The 15,195-nt window shown below is 43.7% G+C and overlaps 2 long non-coding RNA genes across 2 annotated transcripts; both read left to right on the plus strand.

Moving 5' to 3' along the window:
- Positions 1-425: 425 nt before the first annotated feature.
- Positions 426-7,680, plus strand: LOC122386025. The gene is made up of 4 exons (XR_006257316.1): positions 426-477; positions 1,907-1,968; positions 7,273-7,367; positions 7,650-7,680. It is a non-coding gene; the product is annotated as an uncharacterized LOC122386025 (long non-coding RNA).
- A 4,260-nt stretch (positions 7,681-11,940) lies between these two features.
- On the plus strand, positions 11,941-14,972 carry LOC122386023. Its single transcript, XR_006257315.1, has 3 exons — positions 11,941-11,979; positions 13,275-13,399; positions 14,659-14,972. It is a non-coding gene; the product is annotated as an uncharacterized LOC122386023 (long non-coding RNA).
- Positions 14,973-15,195: the final 223 nt, after the last annotated feature.

Here is a 15,195-nt window from a genome sequence, read left to right on the forward strand (position 1 = left end):
GATAAGGTGATCGTTTCGTCTGTCATATAGAATGATTTAATCGTTCATATTATTTCAGGTCCGCCATCACCACCATCACCACCTTCACCAGCACCATCACCATCACCGCCACCAGCACCACCGGCTCCGGGATCAAGCCCGCCACCAGCGTCCGTGAGTGTCTTATCATTGAATGCATCCTGAAACGTAAAATTTGTTCTTTCCGCAATGTTACATAGGATTTGTGGTCCATATTTTTTTTTTTATAATCAGATCGATAGGAATAACAAATAGTAATATTGATATCATAATACAACAATAATAACGGATTCCGTCAGGATTTTTCTGACCGTATAGGGCTGGTTGAGAGCTGAATCCACTGTATTTTATAGGAGTTCTATCGGTTTGTGGTCAATTTGTATTATCTCCCTTTCAGGTCATCTACCATCACCACCACCAGCACCACCGGCCTCAGCACCAAGCCCGCCACCAGCCTCCGTGAGTATCTTATCCCGCGCCCCAGTGGCGGTCTCAGCCAACTTCGCTCTAGTGGGGGGGGGGGGGCATATGTTACCACCCACCTCTAACTCAAAAACTAAGAGGGCTAGAAAGACGCGGTAAAGAGCAGTCGATAGCTCTCAATCCGTACGTTTGAAAGAATTTCAGTCATTTTTCATCTTAGAGCAATATTGGGGTCACCAGAGGTCATCAAAGGTCAAAATTTGCCAATAGTCATTATATTTTTCAGAAAACGTGCCGGTATCTAAGGAACTATGGTAGCAAGAAAAGCGCACGGAAAAGCAATCGATAGCTTTTCAACTCTTCTTTTGATAAGGTTATTATCAAAATTGACCTAAGGTCAACGGTTTAGCCTCCAGAGGGCAAAAACTCCAAAAATAGCTGTTTTTACGAAAAGCGTTTTTTCGAAAATAACATTCGACTGCAAAAAGCTACGACATTTTTATTGCCAGAATCGTGTTCCTCTCGCCGAGACGCGTCGAATGAACTATAATTTGACTTGAAAGGTCAACTTGAAAATTTGACCTCAGGTCAAGGTCATGACCTGACCGGAAAAGGTCATGTTGCATATCAGTCGATGCGTCTCAACAAGACAAACACAATGAGACCTCCCCAGCGTTCTATCTCTTTCCAATCTCGAGTTATTGGCAAAAAACTGTTTGTAGCCTCAAATGACCTCAGATGACCTTTATAGAGGCTATCAGCAAAAATGACACCTTGGTCATCACGGGTGGTCCAAATCGTTGTCATTCTGAAATATTTGGACTGTTCCTATGCGTACACACGGATCTAGAGGCATTTTCATTTTCCCCATTGACTTGTAATGGAAAGGTCACGCCACTGACCTGACCTTAGGTCACGGATATAAAAAATCGGAGATATACAAATTGTAGGCCCCCAAAACAGCATGCAATTCACCAAGTTTGAAACTTTTCTGACAAACACTGCAGGCTGGACATGATTGCAAACTTTTTTTTAGGCTTGGTCAGTTAACTTGACCTGGTGACCTGACCTGACATGACCTGGGGTAAAAAATTTCACACATTGTCCAAAATTGATGTACCAAAAGCTACCCCAAGCGGCGCGGCGCTACGCGCCGCGGTTTTTTATTCACACGCAAAAAACGCGACAGGGTGGTAACATATGCCCCCCCCCCCCCACTGGGGCGAAGGTTAAACAAGTGACCATAAAAGCTATATTTTTTATTTTAGTCGTAATTTCGAGACACACTGATATTTTATTTTTCATCACCAAATTTATATCGATAGGCTATATATTTTATTGTTAAAAATATTACATCAGGAATGCAGTGCTAATGAGCGAATGATGTGTTAATAATAAAAGTGGCGCAATAATTTTCTTACAGTGAATAACAAGTGGAACTCAACATGTGCTACTTCTTTTTCAGGTCATCTACCATCACCACCACCAGCACCACCGGCTCCGGAACCAAGCCCGCCACCATACTCCGTGAGTACAGACGGGATATCGGCGGGAACACTGTCTTCTCCTGTACGCACGACTCAGTAGTTTGAAATTCAGCCAACAGATGACTCTATTATATAGCGCCTGATACATGCTGTACCGCTCGACTCAGTAGTTATTTATCTCGACAGCAGTTGGCTCTGGCATAAGGCGCCTGAAGCATGCTGTACCGCACGACTCAGTAGTTTCAGTGTTAGCCAACAGATGGCTAACACTGAACAGATGGCTTTCCGAAACAAAGTTACACGATACAATCCATCCTAGTTTGTACAAACTACAAAATTACCACGAGCCTTACATAAAAAATCGTTCCAGACACGGGGGTGGCGTTGCTGTTTTCTTTAATTTGTCACTTGCCGCTAAACGACTACCAGAACTTGAACTCGGAAACACTGAATGGATTTGGACAATGGTGAAAATAAAAAGCGAGACTATCATAACATGTTGTGCATACATTCCTCCAAACTCGCCACATGAAAAATTAAACGACTTTTTAGATTCACTCGCTGAAAGTGTAGCGCTTGCTCAGTCCCTCAACCCAACGCTTATCATTTTAGCAGGAGACTTTAATGCGGGCAATAATTTCTTAAATGCAAACTACCAAAACCACGGCGGTATTACATCATTTGACAAGCAACTCCATGACATTACATCCTCCCTAAATCTAATACAGCTTATTGACCAGCCAACAAGGCCAAATCCTAATACTGCCAATCTCAGAGACCTGATATTCGTGTCAGATATGGATTTAGTGACGGACAAAGGCGTTGAATCACCTTTTTCACAAATTGACCATTACCCAGTGTACGTGACTATTAATATTGCTAGGCCGACAACGAAGACACGCTCCAAGACAATCCGAGATTACGACCGACTAGACGCAGACAAACTCACAACCGAACTCATGCAAACTGACTGGGACGCTATTATCAATCAAAACATTGACAAAGCAACGGTCGACTTTACAAACGCCATCTTACGTGCAGCGGACAATGCGATACCGACCAGAACAATACATGTCAAACCGAACAACAAACCATGGTACACCAATGAACTAAAACGTGAGACAAGACGACGGGACAGACTTTTTAAGACAGCGCTCAGACTACAGACAGAGGACAGTTGGACTCGTTGGAGACGTCAGAGAAACTTAGCGACAGAACTAAACAAACATCTCAAAGAGCAATACAGAATAAGTCAAGTTCAACAGCTTTTATCCGCAAAGACCAATCCAAGCAAATATCATAACATCTTACGACGAATGACAGGAAAACTCAAAACTCATTCTCTGCCTCCACTCATCGGACCAGACGGACAAACAACGACAGACGACTATGACAAAGCCAATATGCTCAACGATCATTTCGCAAATCAGTCAAGACTTCACGTAGGAGACAGAAACATACCTGAAACTGCGCCGCGAAATCTAACAATTCCGCTTTTAGAAAATATCATCATCACTGAGCGAGAGGTACTCAAACTTCTTAACTCCCTTGACACAAATAAAGCATGCGGTCCAGATAACTTACCGCCGAAGATTTTAAAGTTAGTAGCACTCCTGATAGCAGCACCCTTGACAAAACTTTTTAACCTATCTATAAATCAGGGGAAATTTCCATCAGTTTGGAAAGAAGCGAAGGTCCACGCTATTTTTAAAAGAAAGGGATCAGCATCAGATCCGTCAAATTACCGTCCCATCAGCCTCTTACCCTGCATCTCCAAAATTTTTGAGAAAATTGTGTTTAACCGTATTTATAGTCACATTTCAGAAAACAACCTTCTGACCGACAAACAGAGCGGCTATAGACCAAACCATAATACACATCTGCAACTCTTTTACCTAGCCCACAATTTATATAAAGCTCTTGACTTGGGAAAAGATTTCACTGCAATTTTTCTGGACATAAGTAAGTATTTTGACAAGATTTGGCACGAAGGCCTTTTATACAAATGTAACACTTTTTTCGGAATTTCTGGACACCTTCACAGCTGGCTGAAATCTTACCTAACTGACAGAAGCATCCAAGTATGTGTCGATGGGACTATGTCAAAACCACAATTTATCAACGCTGGATGCCCACAGGGCAGCGTTTTGGGACCTTTGCTTGCTCTTATCTACTTAAACGATCTCGCTGACATGACTCATAACGAATCATTATTTTACGCAGACGACACCTCATTATATGCTTCATACTCAAGGCAACCCGACCTACCCATCTCACCTCAGGGACAAGCAACAAATGATTCTTTTAGCGAAGTATGCAAGTCGTTACAAGAAGATCTTGACATTATTTCTAATTTTGGTACAGAGTGGCTCATCACTTTTAGTCCAGCGAAAACCACACAAGTAACGTTTTCTCATGCAAAACCATTACATCCACCCATGCTGTCTTTTAACAACATTCCCATACCACATTCGAACAGTCATTCACACCTTGGTCTTACACTGTCAACCGATTTGCGATTCAAAGACCACATTAACAACATTGTCAAAAAAGTAAATATCGCACTAAGCCCTCTGTACCCAATTGCTAAATACCTGCCTCGCGAGATCCTCACGCAAATATACACGACATACATACTACCGATTTTCGACTATGGTGACGTTGTGTACGACGGACTGATAACGGTGAACGATAGACTCAGACTAGAACGACTACAAATGAGAGCAGCACGGTTGGCGACTGGAGCATTGTTTCAAACATCTCACAAGAAACTGTTAGCAGACTTAGGCTGGGATTCATTAGAAACGAGACGTTTTAAACACAGACTTATTTTTTACCACAAGCTGATCCACCCTGGCAACAACATTCCACAATACATAAGAGACATTTTACCACAAACGAGACACCAGAATATCGGTCGCGACCTTCGCAATGCAATGGACCTGACAACTTTCAGCAGCAGAACATCACTTTTTAAACAATCTTTTATACCCAAGACCACCAAAGACTGGAACACGCTACCTGAACCCATAAGAACTAATCCTTCCTTCACGTCCTTTCGGAGAGTCATAGCTTCTCGATTCGGTGCAGAGGTCGCCCCACTATTTAACAGCGTCGGATCCAAGACTGGCAATATCTTACATACCCGATTGAGACTGAATACAACACTGAGAGATAATCTTTTCAAAATTCAAAAAGTATCATCTCCCAGCTGCGAGTGTGGAAGCCCAAGAGAGACTGTAGCACATTTCGTTCTAAATTGTCCCTTATTTGACGTGCTACGCTCGGAACTCTTTAATCAAGTCACTCGAATAACGGAAAAATTTAGCCGTATTAGCAACGCCAATAAGCTCAGCATACTTCTCTATGGTGATGGACTAAACAAAAACGAGGGTATTAAAGTAGCCAAATTATTCCAAAATTTCCTTACCAAAACCAGAAGATTCTACTAACACGAGCATTTTCAGCGGCGGAGGGCGGGCTGCATGGTTCGTGGTTTGCCGACTGGGGGCAGTCAGCGTAACTACCGAGTGGCGGGTGTGGCGCGACGCGGCGGTGGTTTGATTGCTTTTAATGTTTTTGTTTGTTCTGTTCTTTCATTGTTCACGTTACGTTACAGTTTCTCAGAGAGGTGCTTTAATTTAAGAATTTTATTCTTTTGCACCGATCTAATTTATATATTTGTTCTTGTCTGTTTTGTTCGGAATGTCAAAATATATGTCTATGTCTATGTCTATGTCTATGTCTATGGCTCCGGCATACAGCGCCTGAGGCATGCTGTACCGCACGACTCAGTAGTTTCAGTGTTAGCCAACAGATGGCTCTGGAATACAGCGCCTGAAGCATGCTGTACCGATTGACTCAGTCAGTGTTAGCCAACAGATGGCTCTGGCATACAGCGCCTGAAGCATGCTGTACCGCACGACTCAGTAGTTTGATATTTAGCCAACAGATGGCTCTGGCACACAGCGCCTGAAGATTGCTGCGCCGCAGGTCTCAGTACATACATAGGGTAGCCCACCACCAGCCTCTGAGAGCTCGGACACGATGTCATTGGCACACTGTCGCCCGTGGCTAGTTTCTAGCAAAGGAACGCTTGACGTTGATAATTGATACATAGACGAAACAAATGGAATAATTTGATCCGTCATTGTCTTGGATACACTTTTTAAGATTCGATATACTTAACCCTCGCCCGCACATGGGGGGGGGGGTGGTTGCCACCCCCCCCCCCCCCCCAGGCAGTCTTTCTGCTCTGCACTCAACATTTTTAGAGCTAGAAGGCTGATTTTTCGTATAGCTGCTCGTCTATCCTTTCTTGATGTCCACTGAAAATTTCAAGTTTCTGTGATTTTTGGTTTCGGAGATATGACCTTGTTTTTCAGGTCATGTCATGACCCAAATGGCCAATTCTCAACATCTTGCGTTTGCCATGGGCCTTGTGAGCTTTTGACACCCTGATTTCGGCCTTTTTTGCCAGTCTTACCTCCCACCTATCATGGAACATGCTGTTCGACGATGTACAGGGGTCAAGGTCAGGGTCAAGGTCAACCTAGGTCATCTAAGATAATTGCGTTTTAGGCAAGCTGAATTTACTTTTTGTGAAGTTTTTTGACTGCATTTTTGGTAAAAGCTTCTCAGATCATGATTTCATGTGATATGGACCCAAAAACAATCGGTGCACACATCAGTATACACACAGACACACACAGACATACATACACATATAATTGACCTTGACCTAACTTGACCTGAAATGACCTCAGCAGCAAAATTCTGGTCGGATAGTGTGACAAAGAGGTTCTAGCTGGCTTGGCACCAGAAAACAGCATCGTCATCGGTATTTGATAAGCAGCTCACTTGATATCCAACGGTGACCCAAAACAGCAACATTTTTTAGTTTGACCTGACCTGGAAGGTCAATGACTGACCTGAGAAGGTAAAACTGGGTATCATTGGATTCGTCTCTTCCCAAAGAATCTTTTTGGTCTTTACTGCTAAGCTCTATCTCCAACAGGAACGAAATGGCGCGGGGGGGGTGGCAACCACCCCCCCCCATGTGCGTTCTAGGATGGGAAAATGGCATGTGCGGGCGAGGGTTAACTGTAAATTGCGACTCTTCTTTGCTGTTTCTAATAGTCCTCTATCTGTGTGAAAAACAGCATGAACCTGTGTTTTCAGTTACAAATTTAACGGTTTTGTTATATTGTGTCAAAACTGTTTGTATTGCATATAAGTGTCACAGCTATTTTGTTCATTTTGCCGTAGACATTGCTACCGCTCTGTCTGTATGATAAGGTGATCATGTCAAATACAATAAATAAATCGCTTGTATTTTTTTCAGGTCCGCCATCACCACCGTCCCCAGCATCACCATCACCAGCATCAGCACCTCCACCAGCACCATCGGCTCCGGGATCAAGCCCGCCACCAGCCTCCGTGAGTGTCTGATTTTTTATTGAAACCTGAAAACGTAAAACTTATTCTTCTCGCTATGTTACATAGATTTTTTTTCGGTAATTTCTTCTTATTAATCAGATCAATAGGAAGAATAATATGTATAATAAAATAAAACGCTTTAATAATAAAATATAATAATAAAACGCTGACAACGGATTCCGTCAGGATTTTGCTGACCGTTGGACTGGTTGAGAGGTGAATTCACTGTATTTTACAACAGTTTCATCGGTTTACGGTCAATTTGTATTTTTTCGCTTATAGATCATTAACCAGCACCACCACCAGCACCACCGGCCTCAGCACCAAGCCCGTCACCAGCGTCCGTAAGTGTCTTATCACAAATTGACTTTAAAATTGGAGGTATTTGATTTTGGTCGTAAGTTCGACTTTCGAGGCACATTTTTAGTTTGTTTTCCATCACCAATTCTATTACGATAGGCTATACATTGTATTGTTACAAATATTCCATCAGGAATACTAATGATCGTAAAACCTGTTAACCCTCGCCCTGGCAGGGGGGGGGGTCGATGCGACCCCCCCTAAGGTTTTTCGAAGATAGCGTAAAAACGGCGGCGCGCAGCGCCGCCAAATTTGGCACAGCCTATGGGGCAACCTTTTTACATATGACCTGAAAATTTCAGGTCCGGGTGACCTTGGGTCAGGTCACCAGGTCAGAAAAACCGGTACAAGGTCACGGTCAAATTTCAATTTTCTTTTTGCACCTGTCCAACTCACAGTTTTCGACTGATTTCCTTCAAACTTCCAGGATGTGCCAAGTTCACCGAGTTGTATAACATATAGTCCGGCTTTTTTGAGGTCACTGACCTGAGGTCAGTTAGAGGTCACTACGTCGTAACGTTAAGCCTATGGGAAAATACTAAATTCGGAAAATACTGGAGATATCCGCTTCGTTCTATCACTTTTGTGCTTTGCAACCACGGTACTTAACAGCAGGTCACTTGGTGCTTCTTTGTTTGGTGTACTTATCCATGGGTCAGGTCAAATGAGGTCAAATGAGGTCAAATGACGTTTTTGCCAATAACTTGGCACATAATGACGCTAGAGCTTAAAAAATGGTATCATTGTGTTTCTGGTGATCAGCCAAATCGAATGATATGCGATATGATGCAATTTGGTTAGGTTGAACTTAATTTATTAATTTAAGTTTACTTAAAATTTAAGAAAAACTTTAGGTACACTTAAGCATGCTAAAAAGTATATCATTCGACGCGCCTTGACGTGCTGAGTTCACTGGTGCTTTTCTTTTCGCTCTATCTTAATTAGATCAAAAGTTATAAGCGAAAAACTTTTGACCTGTTTTTAGCGAAATTTTTACATTTATACCCCCCAAAACCCCCCTAAATGTTGACCTAGAGCAACCAAATTTGCACAGGGGCGAGAACTCCAGGGGGCCCACCTACCTACCAAATTTGGTGTTTCTAGGTGCCATAGGAGCCAATCGCGAGGGGGGGGTCGCATCGACCCCCCCCCCCGCCAGGCCGTGTTATGAAAAATGCCCTGCCAGGGCGAGGGTTAAGAAAAGAAGTGAAGCAATATTTTCTTACAATGAAGAGCAACTCAACATGTGCTGATTCTTTTCCAGACCATCTACCCAGCACCACCACCAGCACCACCGGCCTCAGCACCAAGCCCGCCACCAGCCTCCGTGAGTACAGACGGGATATCGGCGGGCACGCTGTCGCCCGCTGTACTCGTCTATAGGAAATAAAATATTTGGTAATTGTAATGAATGTTGACAGAATACAAGTTTTATCTTAGATTATTTTCTTTTCAACTATAAGACGATCAGTTCTGACTTTTCATTTTGTTATGAATGGTTGTGTTTTTGCGTCAAATAACCACAATTATCATTTTTTGTTGTTTTTTTTTCTTACAGTATTTTTATTACAATATAAGAAGAAATTGGTACGATATAGGTACCTAGGCCTACGTATGTAACGTCAAACCAATTTCAGTACTATCTGTTGTGTGATTAGTCGTTTTATTGTATCTGTATTATATTCGTTGCTAATTGGTCCTTACGTAGTTACCTAATAGTTGAAACGTTGGTATTATTTCAGGCCCGCCACCATCACCAGCACCACCACCAGCACCACCGGCTCCGGGATCAAGTCCTCCACCAGCCTCCGTGAGTGGCTGATCTTTGATTGAAACTGAAAACGAAAAACTTTTTTCCTATGCTGCGCATGATATTTTGTCAGTAATTTCTGATTCCTAATCAATGCAATGGAAGAACTGCAGTACTATCCTCACGCAAATATTGATAACGAACTCCGTCATGAATTTTTTCTGACCATTAGACTGGTTCAGAGGTGAACCAATTGAATTTCTGAACAGTTGCATCTATTTGCGGTCAATTTGTATTTCTTTCCTTTCAGACCATCCACCACCAGCACCACCAGCACCACCGGCCTCAGCACCAAGTCCACCACCAGCAGGTAGGTGCGGCTCCAGAAATACTCCCCTTTTCCAAAAAAAAAGAAATACTTTGCCATGTGTTGTGTATTGGCGCACCGCACTCCACCAGTCCACAGCACACACACTGACCCTCCGTCCGCCCGGCCGGCGCCCCCAGGCGCCGCAGGCGATCCCGGTCAGCTCACCACAGTCGGTCACCGATACGGGCCGGTACAGACCTTTGTTTTGTTTCCATTTGTATGTTTCAACTAACATTAAAATATCGATTGCGTGTTTGTTTGTTTGTTTGTTTGTTTGTTTGTTTGTTTGTTTGCGTGTTTGTTTTTTATAGCAGGCTGAGGCTCGTTACGACGAAACAAACACATCCTCATAAATGTTTGGCTGTTACGTCAAAACTGAGGTCATTTATCTCCAGACTGATAACCCGCGACCGCCTGGGGCAGGGGTCGGATCCGACCCCCCCCCCCCCCTCCGTTTTTCTTGAATAACTCATGAACCGCTTGAGCTATCAACTTGAAACTTTGCATACCTTCTCCCCCATCAAGTTGACGTCTCCTGTGCAATTTGTAAGAAAACATTTACAAAATTTTTTGAGATATATCGATTTTAGTGACGTAACTACATGGCGTTTTTAGTCAAAAAGTGGTAAATGTTAAAAAAACGCCAAAAATCAGGGTTTAATCAGGGTTCTAAGCAAATTGCAAATTAAGGTGATGAATAGATGCAGCTCAACGAGTTCTTTAACATGGCTAGCTCGGATTTTCCATAAAATGCGTTTTTCACCCCTAAAAATTCAAAAAAACTATATTTTTTGGAAAACAGCTAATAAAATCCAAAATTTTGAGAATTTCCAAAAAACCGGAATATATGTTATAGAGCTCAATTAGAACATTAGATGTCCAAAATTTCAACTTTCTATCTTGATTTTTGACCCCCAAATTGTAAAAAATAGCTCCAACATGCATAGGGCATGGTGACGTCATAACCCTTTTTTGGTGAATTAGAGGCACTTCTGAACATCGCATGTGAAAACAAATGGCACCACTAGATTCCTGGGACAAAGCTTGTCTAGAAAAAGTGCATTTTTATGTCAAAAATAAAAAGTTGAAAAACTGACCTTTTTCTTAGCCCTCGTTTAGTTATATATAGTATAAACGATTTTTTATGCTTTCAATGCACACTTATCACCAGCACAGTGACTTGTGGTCACATACAACCATTACCATCGGATTCGGCGTGAAAAATAAGCCATAAAACATGTGTCGCACGCCCATGTAGCAGAAAGTGAAAACCGTGACCTTTCGTGACCTGACCTGACCTTGACCCGTACTTAGTATGACCCCTATACGCACATGGTACCTTCACTAGGTCTTTGAGGTAATTTTTGGTGAGTTTCGAGCAGCAGCTGTCGATTCCACTGTCCGTAAGCCTAATCATGCAAAACCCCAGAATTTGACCTTTGACCTGATTTTGACCCGAAAGTTGACCTCAATCTTAAAATCTTAAGAGTGCTTTGGGAAGGTCTCGTAGAGACCTTTCGAACGCCGCCTCGCGGGGCTCGATGCGACCATTGGTTCTCGAGATAACAGGGGGGGTCGGATCCGACGCCCCCCCCCCCCCGGCTGTCGTGGGTACGGAAATAGCCCAGGCGGTGCCGGGTTAAGTTTTCTACAGAACCTAAGCAAAGTAAATGAAAATATGATCAAATATTGATGAGAATTACCATCTATTTTAGGTCCACCATCACCATCAGCCATCACCAGCACCAGCACCAGCACGACCGGCTCCGGAATCACCACCACCAGCCTCCGTGAGTGTTTTAGTATTGTATTGAGAGTGGACAGACACGCATGAATTGTGTATGTGTTATCAATACATTGATAAATGATTTGATAGTAATCTCAAACAGCTTTGTGTATGCTTAGTATTAGTTTATTTCTACCTTCATCTCATAAATATTGTGAGGAGTCTTGCAAGCGATATACCTGGGCCAGTTGTCATGTCGTCAAAAAAAAAACTTCGAGTTACGATGTATACCTACAAATGGTGCAAGTGCTAAATATTTATCTATTGTGTTTCAGATCCCCTGCCAGCTTTGGCAGCACCACCACAAGCACCGCCGGCCTCAGGACCAAGCCCACCACCAGCGGGCGTGAGTTCACCAGCGGAATCTGCTTATTGATGTACACATATTTTCCTGGGTCAATGACCTGTGTTCCGTCCCCGTGTCCCGTCCCCGTGTACTTTTATTTATAAAGTCCTTTTTTGTTAACCCGCGCACCGACGGGGGTCTGCCCCAACTTCGCACCGACGGGGGGGGCGGATGACCGCCCCCCCCCTGAGATCTCGAGAACGAAGCAGGATAGCGACAAACGGTAAACGGCATCGGATACGCACGGTCAAGATCTACAATTTTTACTAAGGTCATTTTCAGGTCAGGTCAAAGATGACGTCACAGGGGTCGAAAAGTCAAAATGGCGGCGCTAGATATGGAGAGTTTTTCTCGAATAACTTTCGAATTAGTCAAGATAGGAACAAACTAAGGGCATCATCGTGATCCTCTCGTCAATCCGCATCGAATGATATATATGTTGACCTCGAAAGGTCAAGGTCAAAGGTTGACCTCAGGTCACGTGACCTCGAGGTCATCATGTATATCATTCGATGCGTCTTGACGAGCTGAACACAATGAGACCATCCACGCGTCTGTATCTTGTTCCTGTACGGAGTTATTGGCCAAAAACCTTTGGTGACCTTTGATGACGTCACATGACCTCACAGCTGCCCAACAGCAAAACAGACCTCAAGGTAGTGAAGGTTGATCGTATATGAAGTCATGTATGGTATATGGGGCCATTCCGACCCGTTTTAGTGGTAAAAACAGGGAGTTGATTTTTCCCCCATTGACTTATAATGGGGAGGTCGCGAAATTGACCTGACCTTAGGTCACCGATATCAAAATTCTGAGATATACAAATTGTAGCTACTAATGACCTAATAACATCCTGCGACTTTCAAAGGCCTCCGACATTTACTGTAGCTCTGGCACGGTGACAAAGTTGCAAAAAAGTGACTTGAGGTTGGGTCATTCAAAGTGACCTGGTGACCTGACCTTGAAAGGTAGGAGGTTCAAACTTGCACACCATATGTAAAATTGATGAGGGAATAGTCATACCAAATTTCGCGCCGCTACGCGCCGCGGTTTTCTCGCTATTCGCGAAAAACCTCAAGGGGGGGGGGGCGGATATCCGCCCCCCCCCCTGTCGGTGCGCGGGTTAAATATGCTAACATAGACTACTCTATGTCAATGCAGTAGTCAGCATTACAGTAATATTAAAAGTAATACTGTAGCATATGATGCTAATAAAGGTAAAACTGGAAAGATGCAGATGACGTCATTCATAAATCATCTGGAATAATCACCTGTCCATTTATCTGTACCGGCAGGTTGACGGAGGCGGGTGTGCGGCTCTGGCGCAGCTGAGCCGTCGACCGCCGGAGCCAATCCGGCAGTCCGGCATTTCAGCTGCCGCACACTCGCCCGTCACAGGATCAGAGGCCTCCCCAGACAGGTTAGTTTGGGGGACGTTTTTGGGGGAGAGGAATCGATGCTCTGGAATTAATTTTATAACTACACCTACTTGATAACAAGCAAGCTGTTGATCATGCCATTTCTCAAAACCATTAAACCATTAAATTTACCGTTACCATACCATTAAATTTAAAGATATCTAATGAAAACATTTATTTTAGCTATCTCATTTCAGGTGCAGCTGAGAAGGTGACAGTCGCCACATCGCTCCTCGGGTGGTAAGAGTCCAATGTGAAATTGGAGAATGATTTAAGAGTGTTGTGAGAGTGTTGTGATAGCACAAGTGGAGTTTTACTTCATTTGGAGGCAATAATTTCATTGAATAACTTTTAGCATGACGTTTGACACATGCTTTATTCTTCTGCATATCGAGTATCGAGTCGTATATAGAATATCGAGGAGGATATCAAGTAGACGTGCTGTAGAAAATTGATTCATAAAATACGTTTGTAATTGTAAAAAGTGACGAACTACAATGCTCTGCCGTACCTATGCGATTTTTTTTTGCAAAGAAATAAGCTGCCACTAAACACAAGTCAATTGTCTAGGTGCTGGTAATACATCTATCGTCTTTTAGGTTCCCTGTCAGCATTGGCAGCACCGCCACCAGCACCGCCGGCCTCAGGACCAAGCTCACCACCAGCGGGCGTGAGTTCACCAGCGGAATCTGCTTATTGATTTTACAAATTGTCCGGTTATCGTGTCCCGTCCCCGTGCTCCGTTCCCGTGACCTGTTTGTATGTCTGTTTCCGTGTCCGGTTTCCGTGTGCCGTTTCCGTGTCCCCTTTTCGTGTCCAGTTCCCTTGTTTCGCTTCCGTGTCCTGTTTCCCGTGTCCCTTTCAAGTTTTGTTCCTTATCAAGTCCACCTTACGTTCATTCTAAATAATTGTGACTAGTCATGAAACTAGGAACATCATACATAAATTAGCTTGAATAATATTTTGTCCATTTACTACACCGGCAGGTTGACGGAGTCGGGTGTGCGGCTCTGGCGCAGCTGAGCCGTCGACCGCCGGAGCCAATCCGGCAGTCCGGCATTTCAGCTGCCGCACACTCGCCCGTCACAGGATCAGAGGCCTCCCGAGACAGGTTAGTCTGGGGGACGCTTCTTGTGTGATGCATATTTGTGATTCAACCTTTGTAGTTGCACCTCATAGGATGTGAATATTTTTTTCATCATTTACCGGTTAGCCCTTTGTATTGTCTCTATATATTTTTGATGGCGGCACTCAATTTCAGCTTCCCGTTTCCGACCGGCTGATACGGGTGAGCGGCGGCGGCGCAGCTGGGACGGTGAAATACAACACACCGCTCTGGTGGTCAGAGACCAATGTGACGCTCTGTTCAGTCGTTTGTGGCGCAGTTTGACGGTTTTAGTTCAAAATTAAATGAGATCCTATTGAGGGGTTGGCATAAGCTTTACTCTTCTGCATTTCCAATATTGATTCAATGATAGGATCTCAAGGATAGGATATCTCGTAGACGTCCTGTACTTTGTAGATTACTCAAAACTTTGTAGATTTTGTGACAGATAACGAATTACATCGATATGCGATTTTTGGCTCGGAACTAAATCGTAACTGACAATCAACGGTCAATAGCTAGGTGCTGGATATTCATCTCTGGTCTTTCAGCTCCAGACTCAGCATTGGTAGCACCACCACAAGCACCGCCGGCCTCAGGACCAAGCCCACCACCAGCGGGCGTGAGTACACCCGCGGAATCTGCTTATTGATGTACACATATTTTCATTGGTCGATGTCCTGTGTCCCCTCC

The sequence above is a fragment of the Amphibalanus amphitrite genome, unplaced genomic scaffold (genome assembly GCF_019059575.1).
Source record: "Amphibalanus amphitrite isolate SeventyFive unplaced genomic scaffold, NRLGWU_Aamphi_draft 000238F_arrow, whole genome shotgun sequence".
Classification (NCBI taxonomy): domain Eukaryota; kingdom Metazoa; phylum Arthropoda; class Thecostraca; order Balanomorpha; family Balanidae; genus Amphibalanus; species Amphibalanus amphitrite.